The sequence below is a fragment of the Alosa alosa genome, chromosome 7 (assembly GCF_017589495.1).
Source record: "Alosa alosa isolate M-15738 ecotype Scorff River chromosome 7, AALO_Geno_1.1, whole genome shotgun sequence".
Classification (NCBI taxonomy): Eukaryota; Metazoa; Chordata; class Actinopteri; order Clupeiformes; family Clupeidae; genus Alosa; species Alosa alosa.
Genome location: NC_063195.1, coordinates 10,153,425 through 10,166,277, shown reverse-complemented (window position 1 = coordinate 10,166,277; position 12,853 = coordinate 10,153,425). Strand labels below are relative to the sequence as shown.

At 38.9% G+C, this 12,853-nt stretch overlaps 1 long non-coding RNA gene and 1 pseudogene across 1 annotated transcript; one reads left to right on the top strand and one right to left on the bottom strand.

Moving 5' to 3' along the window:
• LOC125297753 overlaps positions 1–12,853 on the bottom strand; it is a 130,350-nt pseudogene that overhangs the window by 29,145 nt on the left and 88,352 nt on the right.
• Positions 7,285–9,204, top strand: LOC125297642. Its single transcript, XR_007194078.1, has 3 exons — positions 7,285–7,333; positions 7,661–7,750; positions 8,945–9,204. It is a non-coding gene; the product is annotated as an uncharacterized LOC125297642 (long non-coding RNA).

The following is a 12,853-nucleotide window of genomic DNA, read 5'->3' as shown; positions in this document are numbered from 1 at the left end:
AACTGACCGTGTAAATGTGTACGTTTAGCCTATAGCCTATGTCAAAAGCACAATTAAATAATTTAGTGGACATTAGCCTACGTATTGTATTGACTGCTTTGAATGATGCTTTCTTAAACTAGCCTACCTTTGTCACAGATTGAGTGGGCCATAGACTCCTTGAGAATCACAAATGTAATTTTCTATTTTAATGCGGGTTCTACAGCTGTGGGCCAAGTTAAACCTTTGCGCTCCAGCATCGGAAGGGTGATGAATGTCGGAAGGCATGGGTAGCCTATACATATCCCCCAGTAGCATACCCATCAAGTTCTCCTGTAATTGCACATATAATATTAAGTTACAGCCCACATTAATAAGTCTGTAGTGGATCTGATAATATTCTAGTAAGGTGTAGGCCTGCCCTAACGCACCCTGTTGAAATGTGTTGCTCAAATTAAGACTCCCGGATAGGCTACATCATTCCTGGCATCGTGTAGGCCTAGTGGGCCCTGCCATTTCGCCTCCACTTTTGTGATAAGATGTGAAGCATAATCACATATAAAAAGAGAAGTAGCCTATGACCTATCCATTTGACCATAAGGACATTCTGAAAAAGCCAAAGCCCGTTAATTGAAGCTCACCAGCTAAGACAGCCTATCGTCGGTGCACATTTGGAAAACGTAATAAGTGATTCTGACCTGCCAGTTGGGTACTAATGATCCTCGTGGGTTTGTGTCCATGAAAACGAATGAACTGCTTTAGCGCAAGGCAAACTTTACGCACCGACCGACACTACAAAAACTCCCAGTCGGAGAGCGCGTATGTAGCCTATCAAAAATTATTTTATCCCAAATGCCATCAGCATTCTTAACCAAATTTAGTGACAACACGCATAGCCCTACCTGCATGACAGCTGTTATGCAGTCTTTATTTAAACGTATTTATTAATTTTCTATATGTTTTCCCTTTTTTGTAGGCTACTGTACTTGTTTTATATCTTCAATGTGTCTGAGATGTTGTTTGTCCATGTCTGGTGGGCCAAAGACAAATGTCCACTATGGTGTAGGCTAGCTAGCCTACTGTACATTAAAAGATTTATTTTATTCTATTATAATCCATCATGCGTAATGTAGGGATGTAGAATGCTTTTCAAGCCTATAGCCTATATTTAGGATTCAGCTGAAAAACTCTAGCGCTCTTGCAAAACTCGTTTAGAAAAGAATGGATAGGCTATCATGTGATGTCGTGGTCTATCGCCCTCAGGTGAATTGCACGGATGAATATTACATGATTTTGTGCTTCTTTGTCAATCGGACCTTCGTCAAAATGAAACGCCATTGTGTGACAAGTGTAAAAATAGCGGCCTGGTTGAACATGCACTGAAATAACCGAACATTATTGAACATAACCTGAACAAAACCTACCCCCTACCAGGTTAAGTTCAGAGCCTACAGTATGTTACCATAGTTACTTACATAGCCTGATCATTTTTTAGTTTTCTGGAACTGAAATCCCAGGTTTACCGTTTACTCTGGGTTTACATACCCAGTTAAGCCAGTAAACCTGCTTTCTGGAATACCCCCCAGAAATCCAGCATACACTGTTGCACTCGGCTAAATGGGGGTGCTGCGTCCCCATGTTGAACACGCGTTCTCGCACACTTTCCTGCAAACTTGTCCGACTTAGCAACAGTAACTATGGGACTGACAATGGGAGGTGGGGCTTGGGATCGGTCAATTCAACACAAGTAAAATCTATAAAATCAAGTTTGCAAGACTTCCAATTTCCTCATCAAAGTAACGAATCAGAACATTCTAGATATTGTTCATATTTCCATTTGTTGCCTCATCCGCATTTAATGAAAACATGGTAATGTTGAGTTTTACAGACAAATCAGTTTTCCAATGAGCAGCAATACTGTGTGTGCTCATGCAGGCGGTCTGCACATTTGATAACGACAATCTGGAGAGGACGCTTTTGTCTTCAGCAACAGATTGTATGGTTGACAAGAGGTTGCGATATGGTGAGGGACAGGTCGTGTTGCGCTATGAAAGAACATGCGTAGCCTACTTTCTAAACGTAAAAACGGTCAGTAGATAAACGTAGCTGTTGTGGTGGCTAATTGCACCAGGTGGGGAAGATGTCCTGAAATGCACGAACGTTAATCTTATGGCGGTCTTCTGATTGGTGGCGTACTAAAACGTTTTCCTATTGCATCCATAAACAATTTTCTTGCAGCAAACCGCGCAAAAGCAAACCCCTGGCACTTTAATATATTTACACCATGGCTTGTTAGTTCTCCCCCATTTCCAACAGCCGCCCATCCATTTATTTTTTAACTTTTGACACCTGTCTTCCTTTAGCAACAACGCATCCATGACAGCTAGTGGCCTTGCCAAATAGAGAGCACACAAATGACGCTAATATCGAGGTTCTGGTAGGCCTACTGGTTATGGTTTTGTGCTATAAATTAATAATATTTTATAGCAAAGTTTTAAGTTGACTATTTTAATTGCATGGTTATTTTTTGTCAACATACACTCACAACCTACTGTCGTTAAAAGTGAGACCTAAGTAAAATAGGCTACAAGGCTGTCTGTGCGTCACAAACACGACTGACCCCCTTACTAAACAGTTCGCGATGATGACAATATTATTATTATTTTATGTTAACACGCTCAGTCAAAACCTTCCGTCGCAAATTGTGAAAAACATTGTTGTACATATCATAACAGACGGGATAATAAATTGCATAGGCTACGGTATATTGCGTTGCTGTACATAATGTTAGTTGCATTAAAAACTGTAACAATAATAGTAGCCTACATCGGGTGGCATAGCAGGCTATCTGTTCAAGTCATAGGTGACACCCAAAATGAATGACCTCCCCTGACAACAGTTCGCGATAGTAAGAAATTGTCTACATTGATGCACGGAAAGAACACAGCCTACGCTTCTTTTCCGAATTCGCACATAGAGCTCACAATATCATATCCAAAAAAGTTAAACGGATTGGCCAACCTCATCAGCTGTCTCATTGTGTCACTATAATCCAACTTTTAGACCGTTATTAGTCCTCCATACGTGTTCTTTTTTTAAGCAAACGCCCCAGGCCAATGAGACAAGCGTGTAGCTGCAACATAAACAAAGCGAAACTCATGGCTGACGTAGGCTATCTTCTTGAGCGGTCACTGATTGAGACATAGGGAGGGAAAGTGAAAACCAGCGCCCCAAGTGGTTGCGTTCCTATCGAAGAGCAGCTACAATGTTAAGTCCCATAGACCTATTTTAAAAAAAAATATTGTGAAGCCAAATCAGCGATGTTATCCACCAAAAATATTTTTCAGTGTCTATACAGGAATAATATTCTAACTGTGAAAATGTCAGACCCTATTTTGCCTTATTTAAGAAAATCGAAATTGCTCCTTTTGTTTCATAAACGAACTACAAAAGATGTTTATTAGCCTGGTTAGCATTGACACTTAACACTTACTGCCAGCTCATGTGAGTAGAAGCACAACACCAGTTATCCTGACATAAAGGTTATCACCACGCAGTTTACATCACGTTCCGTTATTACAAAAATATGTTAAGCCAGTTAAGCAAATTGCGTATTGATCAGTTAGAGATTGCCCCAAACATGTGACGTCACATGCAGCTGTAGTTCCTTATCACCGTGTTACGACAAAAACTCAAAACAATTCAACTGATCCTAAAAATAAGGTATGACCACTTGAAGCAATAGAGGTGACCCCAGTGCCTAACATATGGAAGGCATTAAATTAAGATCCCAATGTGCACCGAGATATATTTTTTCTAAAAAAAAATCCCATCCACTCTGCTAAACTCTAGGAACGCAACCACTAGATGACGATGAGATTACTTTCCCTCCCTATAGAAAGTTCTCAAGAACACTATTAGGTCTTTAAACATTTACCATCACACACATTAATTCATCGGACCTAATATTTGTAGTTGCCTTAAAGGAAAATTCAGGTTTTTAGCACTTTAAGGCCCTTTTCTGGTTTGTTTTGGATGAACTAGAGTGGTGGACACCGAAATTTTGACGATTGGTCCTGTCTCGACTTTTCTGTCTCGTTTTGAATCGCCTTTTCACTTCTCAGGGTGGCTGGCAATGGGCATACTGTAGTAGGCTACTCAAACATGTCCTGAAACAACCCTTAACGTTCGTTTTCAAAACTGTGCAACTCACCGAGTGGTTAGTGGAGTTCGTTGACTATTAAAACAGGGTTCTTGCAGGTTTCAATAAGTCAAATTTAAGACCTTAAGACATTTTAAGACCATAAAGATTGAAATTTAAGACCTACACGACGCATTACCAAAAAATATTCAAATCAAAGAAATTCTGAAAAAATCATTGAAAAGTCGTTGAAAAAGCATTAATTTCATTTACAGATAAAACAATCAAACTAGTAACCTTCCACACCCAACGTCTACAACCCAACTGATTTTTACATTGCTCACTTGTAGTATACTAAGGAAAAAATATCTGTGTCACATTACCAAATGCCCTAAACCTTAAGCCCAAAATGAAAATAATCTAAATCAAACTAGCCCTCAAATAGAATAGATTTCAGCAAGGAAGTCAAAAAATGAGGCGAGTTGAAACTGGGTGTGAAAGTGTGTTTTGGGTGGACACTGAAGCTGAAACCACCCAAAGATGATCAAAAGCCCTCCTAAAGATATATAGTATTAATATCGTCCAAATCCACTTCCATTATTCTCTGTTGAATTGCTCACAGAGTAATCTGCATGCTCTGGCTTGTGACTCCAGCGCCTTCACACCCAGAATTGAATAGTTTTTTTGTAAAGTTTGCAGCGAGCCTCATTACCTGGAGCTGGGTACCACTTGTAACCAACAGCAGACATCACTGTGATCTAGCCAGTGTTGCCACAGTTACCTTGAAAAAAAGTAATCTGATTACTCCTTTAAAAAGTAACTTAGTTACTTTTAAAATCAAATAATCAGTAAAGTAACTGAGTTAGATTACAAGTTACTTTATTAGTTACTTTCAGCAGCTGCCGACAACACCTAACCTGACCCTAGCCAGATGAATGTCGTTCCGCTTAGCTCCGCCTAGCTTCACTCACATCCATCTGGGACCTCTTCCATTGAGAGTGATTTCTCCAACCAACTTTATGGTTTAGCCAATCAGGGCGCTTGGCGGGAGTTTCATAGATGTGACATAAGCGTAGAAGCGGCGGTGAGTCTGTTATTAAGCGTCCGCGGGTTGGCTTCGATGTGAGTGGTTGAAGTAGCACGTCAATAGATGACGGACAAGTGGCTTATTCAATCATATGCAAGCATTTTTTGATTAGGCCCAGCCTTCTGAAGCAACACTTCAATGGATCGGTTCCAGATGGATGAGTGGAGCTAGGCGGAGCGAAATTCATCTGGCTATTGCCAGGTTAGACAACACCCCCCACCGCCTCAACATAAAAATGACAACCGGTTTTGCCAATACTCACTTAATTGGAAATGCATTTTAACAGTAATGTCAACAATGCAGACATCCAAACCTGAAAAAAAGTAATTTTAGGGAGGTAGCCCTTTAGCTTACTTAGATACTGAAATTCAGATTCAGTACACCAAATAAGGAAGGCCTATAGATAGAAATTGTTATGATAGAATATGCAGATTTTGGTAGTTTGGGCTTTTCATTTTCAAAAAGAGAACAAATGGGAGAGTGCGGTGTTTGCAAAGAAAAGGCTTTTCATGTAGCCTTGGCAACTAGCCATTTAGTATAGGCCTGAATAATAGCAAATTAAATTACACTTGTTAACATGTTTGCATTGGATCTACACAACTTTCTTGAACAAAACGCATTAGATTAGGAAATTTGTCCCTCTATGGTTGCCGTAGCATTATTTCACAACTTATGAGGACCATGGTGAGGACTCCGCCAGAGACGGTTGAGAAAGTGAAGGCCCGCCATTTTTTCCTCGCTTGCTCACGGAACATGGATCCTGTAATTGCAAGGTATGTATTTGTTGCAGTTCATAGTGTTTTTGTTTTGAGTTTAGCGAGTTTGTCGTAACAACAACTTGAATAATCATTTTAGTAGATCTTATGTGTAAGTGTAAATGTGTTACTAAACTCGAGCAGCTAATGTTAGCTACTAAATCTGTCATGGTGGCTGGCGAGCTAACGTTAAGTCATCTCAGGCTAGAATTCTATCATGTTTCCCGGGTTAGTTTTGCTCCCTACTGAAGATAGACAGGGGTGGTGCCTTGATGGGGTTATTTCATATAAATCACAATTGAATGTTCATAGAAGTGCCAAGGTCAGGATGACTTCATGTATTTAACTGCTAAGATAAGCTAGCAGCTAACGTTAGCCTGCCTGGGTTTATGTGAATACTAATAGTTGGATCAGTATCTGAAAAATGTAATGTTTAAACGTAGGTGCATCCCACTCTGTTTGACCAAATTATCCTTCTGTGTCATGAACAATTAGCTAGGGTTGATGCAGACTCTAAAGTCCGTCAAGAAACATTTGAATCATTTTAATGTTAAGTGTAGCAAACTCTGCCATCTTGCCTAGTCTCTCTGTAACATTAGCCACGTGTAGCTGCAATCTTTGAAGGACAGCAGTTGCAGGAACATCAGACTTGTCATTATTTTTGTATTGCTATCATAGGCTACTTGGCTCTCATCCGGCTTATATATCAGTTAAAAGAGCAAAGCAAATGGCAGTTTCTTGCATGGAAACCCATTTTAAGCACACACATTTGTTGTCAACCACTATATTCAGGAGGTAAATAATCAATCAAATAATAATAATAATAATAATAATAATAATAAAATAATTTAAATTTTACATGCTACATGCTAAATTTTACAGGCTGCCTACTCTTCAATGTTTGAATGATTTGTTAAACACAAACAAGTAATTAATTAAATCACAAACAAGCCAATCTAATTAAAGGTTTTCTTCCTAGTTCAATTCTATTACAATTCTGAATTGATTCTGTGATCCAATATTATTATAGTTTTACACATTTTAGTGTAAATTTGTTGAGTTTTATATACTTTAAATGTGCAAATGCAGTGCAAATGTGGAGCGCAAGACCGGAGTGTCATCAAGGTCTCATTTATTGAAGTATTACAGGTTAGCTCATGGTTACTTTGGTCGCAGACACCCATACCATATGCTAATTGTAATTCTTTCTGTATTTCCAAATGCTGGGTTGTATTGTTAGTTGTTCTTTCTATCTCCTCTCCCCTCATAACGTTGTCAGAATGTCAGAATGTCAGAACTCGACATCATCTGCACAAGGCTTTCTGCTGTGTGTGCGTAGGAAGGGAGGAGATCATGGCTGCCATTGACCAGGTTAGTGAGAAGTTGTTTTGTGCCTCCCACTTTGAAAACCTGTGATCCAATATTAGGCCATGAGCTACCGGACCTTGCCATGCACCTGCTAACTTTTTTTGAAAGGTCTTACCTTGCTGACATGACATGAATTTGAAAGTTAACATTGACATATTTGGGGTGCACTGTCTGTTTCAACCCCATGAATAGATTTACATTGAAGATCAGTGCGTTCTAAAAATCTCTTTTAACATTTAACAAAGGGGGTTGCATGGTAAGACATGATAAACATTAAGATGCTTAATTTGTAAATGTAAGTAAAGTAGTGTTCATTTCCCTATTTTGCAGAATTATACCATTGGCTTGTTGAGAGCTTGCAACCTGAAAGCACTTGTGTACTTAAATGAAGGCTCTGAGAAACTCATAAAGGAATACCTGGTAAGTGTAAATGAATATCAAAAAAACAGTAATGCATTACAGCAGCGAGTAGCAGTGTGAATGCGTCAAGTGGAAAATGGGTATGAATGAATATGGCTTCTTATATTATTTTAGTACCCATGGACATTTCCTTGTTCATGTTTCGGTGCTTGTAATGTTTTGTTAAGGCTGTCTATATGCATGTTAAAGCAGAACAAGTCACCATCGGTCTGTTTGACCAGGCATGAACCCATTACAGACAAAGCTTCCTAGTCTGTGTTGGTAAAATGTCACCCAAAGTTTTAATCTTTGGTTAACTAGCTTTTTAGTTAAAAGAAATCATAGATGTTAGAGGGATTTTGGAGAGCAGAGAGTCTAAAGCAATGGTTTGGAGTGAATTTCACCAGAAGTGTATCTCATAAATTACCCCACTAATAATGTCCGGAATATTACCAAACTTCTACAGTAGTACAAAAAGGGTCTGTACTCATAAACAACACCTACTGCAACGCTACGTTGACGTCACTTCGTGATTTGGTAAAAGCCCGTAAAAGTCCTGGCAGAAAGTTTTATAAATGCTTGTATTTTCAGGTCAACACTTATTGACCTGAAAATACAATTTAAAATATCATCCAGTTATCAATATATGACTATGGAGTGTTGAATTCACTAGCTTTTCTCTTACACTTTTACACTTACAGTTTTGCAAAGGACTTTTACGAGCTTTTCACAAATCACGGAAGTGATGTCGACGTAGCGGTAGCAGCAGAGAGTAGAAGCTATCAGGCAAGTGTTATTTAAATAAGCTCCTGGTGTAGGCTACTTACAAACTTTCCAATGCCTCGTTTAATGAGTACAGACTCTTTTTTGTACTACTGTAGAAGTTTAGTGATATTCCGGACATTATTAGTGGGGTAATTTACGAGATACACTTTTGGTTTTGGCAAGCCATTGGGCTGATACATAGACTGACAGTGCAAACTCGACCAGGAAAAACTCGACCAAAGGAAAAAACCTACTTGGGGGGGGGTTGAGTTTGGAGCTCGTGATGATCATGCAATGACCCAAGGGTGAAATCCACTCAGAACCATTGCTTTAATTTAAAGGAGATGGGAGATGTAAGGTTAATCCACTGAATTCAAACATATCTAAAAACATATACTTTTGTTTGAAAAGTCATCAATTAAATGTATTTTTTTTTGGTCTGTGGTAAAGGACGCGGACTGATGCCCAGAGCCAGATGGAGAAAACCACCATCGGGATCTTTCTAATCAAACATGAGGGTGCCAATGCCTCCACTAGAAGATGTAGACATTATAGTTGAATCACTAACAATGTAACAAAACTAAACATGCTGTGTTTAGCAGACATATTTTTCTGTTCATTGCATTTCTATTTTACTAAAAAATGTCCCTGATGGATTGATGAGAATGGAGACAAAGGTTGCTGCTAAATAAATGCAGATTTGTTTTGAAGACCGTGTGTCTGTTTGCTATTTCAACACATTTGTTCAATTTTAGACATTTTATTTTATTTAGAAATGTTATGCAGAAAAAAATCAACTTGTTTACTTTGGATTTACTTAAGAACTTTGTGTTTAGGATGAGTTTACTTAACAAAGTTTTGTCAAGTGTGGTTCCACGTAACTGTATCACTTAAACGTAACTTAATGTGGATGTGTGCTAGATATCTTTTTAACTTAAATTAATTGAACATAACAATGTGACTTTGATTGAACAGGACAGTATTAAGTTGAGTCAATGTAAGAATGCTGAATTAATTGAACACAACAGCATTAAGTTGGTTGAACACAGCCATATTAAGTTGGTTCCAGGTAAGAATACTAAATAAAAATAAAAGAATTCAATTACTTACCATCTACTTTATTCACTCTTGTTCAGTTAATGTTATTTATTTGAGTCAATTGTAAAGAATATAGTATCTTTAGAGTTATTTAATACAGTTTAGGTGGAACCACTTGACAAAACATTTTTAATTAAATCCAACAAGATATTTTTTTTGAGTGTAGATAGTTTTAAGTTAATGCAATTGTGCTTACCATCTGTGGCCCAGTTTACATTCTGACCTACAATTCTAGAGACTGTAATTTTGGTTATCTACTAGGGTGATCTGCTGAGTAATATCATTCAGCAAAACACGAGAGCCTGAAGTTTAACAGGGGTAGACAAAGGGAAACGTCGGGTGGATCGTAATGCCAATTATGCTGATTGAACAGAAAAGTTGCTGAGAAAGGTGTCTTTATGATTAAGTTCAGTTTTACTTAGCAGGGCGCATAGACATTGAATGAGCTCACGTTACTACCCCCAATTGTAGGCTATGCATCTTTATTTAATCACACACAATTAAGGAATATTTCCTAATCTGGAAAATGTTACGTTTTTCCTGCCACGGTTCATTAATAGTCTACCATTCATTTGTGCATAAATTATCAGGCGAACACAGAACACAGTTGCATGTACAGTGTAGCCATGGGTCTGGTGAATATAGCCTACCGAATGCAGATGGCTACAAGCTCACGCTTTGCCTGGTCTAGACTAGAAGCTTATGTTTCTAAGAATGCACGTAAGCTCCAGAATCTTTGGTAGCAACCCCAGGTAAAACAAAGCGTGTTTGTCAGAGAAAAAAAAAAACTGAGCATAAAATGTATAAGTAAAAAGGAGCGATGGTGTTGTAGAAATGTAGCGGAGTAAAAGTACAGATAATTGCTGTAAAATGTAGCGAAGTAAAAGTCAAAAAGTATGCACTATAAAAAGTAAAGTACAAATCGTGGAAAATTTACTTAAGTACAGTAACAAAGTATTTGTGCCGTTCTGTTCCACCACTGGTCATTGGTAATGTGGGGACCTTGAAAGCGTGATGGAAGAAGAGCACTGGAGATTCTTCGCGAGCACTATGCCGGAAAGGAAAAACCCTGCGTTGTGAGTTTGTATTGTGAACTTTCCTCACTCCAGAAGGCTAGCAATGAAACGGTCACTGACTATATTATTCGAGCAGAGACTACTAGTGGGCATCACTTTCAAATGGCCACTTCAGTCGCGCATTCTGGCGTGAAGCTTTAGTACCACTTTCAGCCACTGTCGTCGGCTCTGCCACTGTACATCGCTCTGCCTGCAGCCCCTTCTGAAAAAGCTCGATTTACCTCGATTTAGGCTAGTTGGGTATGGCTTAAGGCTTGACTACGCGGTCGTAAACGAAAATCGAAATCGAAATTTGCTGTCTACATTATTGTCAGTGTTGGATGTAGCGCCTTCATAAAATCAAAACAGTGGTGTGATAATTGAGCCAGTAGAGAAATAACTGTTCAGAATTAATCTGTAGCCTTGGGTAGGCTTCTGCGGCGTTTTTAACAGGCTCACGCTATAGAGGCTTAGACAACTATGACCCGTTTTGGTTTTAAAATAAATTAATTTGCCCTACTTCTTGACTGCAATGTAGTCAATTGACTGCTTGACATGTCATATTTATTTTTCTGTACAATAAACAAATACATCTGCTTTATGCCGCAGAATTATATTCATATTTGGAACTTATAGTCCAATGCATCGTTACACTACGTTAGTGTTTCCCAAAACCATAGTAGCAATGAACGTTTGCAACCACTATCGTAAAGTTGTGTAGTTACAACTACACCTCTCGACATGTGGTAGAATGCTAGTAGATTTAAATTAAAAGTCAATTTGCAGCCATGTGCACATAAGTAAAAGTCACACACCTGCAGATAATAATAAGGTGGTGCGCACTTTTCAGCTGAGAATATGTAGCCTTTGATTTTCATGGGTACCTAAGTTGTAACTTAGGTAAACAACGATGTCAATATTGTTGTCAAAATCTTAACCCAGATTCGAACTCTTGGACAGGGGACTGGTAACTGCTGTGCAACGGCGGCTGTCATCTGCCGGCCTTAACACAATGCGCCACAGAAGTATGTGCAGGTGACCGTTCACATGCTATTAAACGTCATTAACCACCTTAGTCCAGACTACTGAAGTTTGGAAACTATCATGGTCCAAACTTACAGTACTATGTAAGTACGACAGTTTTGGGAAACAGTCGTAACTTACATGTTGGTTAATTGAACGATGCATCGTTAGTAAAAAGCTAACCTCCGTAGATGTATGGGAAACGCACCCCAGATCAGCTTGTAGGCCATTAGCAATCTGTTTATTTTATTTTATGAAGCCTACACAGTAGATCACATGCCACATTCTCACTTTCAATAGACAGATGCAATAGCCATTGGTCAAGTATTGAGTATAAAGCAATTAAGATAGTACCCTATACAAAAAGTACTTCATACTATCATAAAAGTTTGTTAAAACAAATAGCATTTTGCAACTTGACAAAACACTGGATTAAATATCGTGGGCACAGGAGAAAACTTGTACATCCATTGGCCCGTGGGGAGATCACATGCCAGTTGTCTCTCCCTTCAGTGCTATGACTCGTTCGGCTGTGAGCTTGTTTCGCCAAAAAAACTCTATTGCAGATATCAATGCGTCTTTGTTCATGGGTTTGGCCTCACAGCAGAGGCTTAGACAACTATGACCCACGTTTTGGTTTCATAATTTGCCCTACTTATTGACTGCAATGTAGTCAATTGACTGCTTGACAGGTTATTTTATTTTTCTGTACAATAAACAAATACATCTGCTTTATGCAGAATTACGCACTTGGCCAGCCTATAGAAGCGGGCACATTTTGGAGAGAATAGAGAATGTACGCATAGAAATCTGTAGGCTATTTGTGGCTGGTTACCAGCAAACAATGTTTAATGCATTAACTCAAGGCGTCAAACATTTTCTAAACAATACAAACAGAAAGGATGCAGCAGGCAGCAAATGTAGAAGAGTCATTTCAGTGGAAGAACAAAATGCTGAATGAAGCCCAAAGATATGAAGGCATATCTGGCAAGTTGTTATTTTTGAAGACGTAAATGGTTGGGCTATAGGCCTAGTTTGCAAGAAGGAGACGTAAAGCGTGAGCATGCCACACTATCCACAGTTGTGGTAGCGGGGGGTAGGAGGATTACTGTTAGCGCAGGCCTTCTGTTGAAATTCTTCAACAGAAGGCCTGCCTCAAATGCAGGCTTGCCCAAAAAAAGGC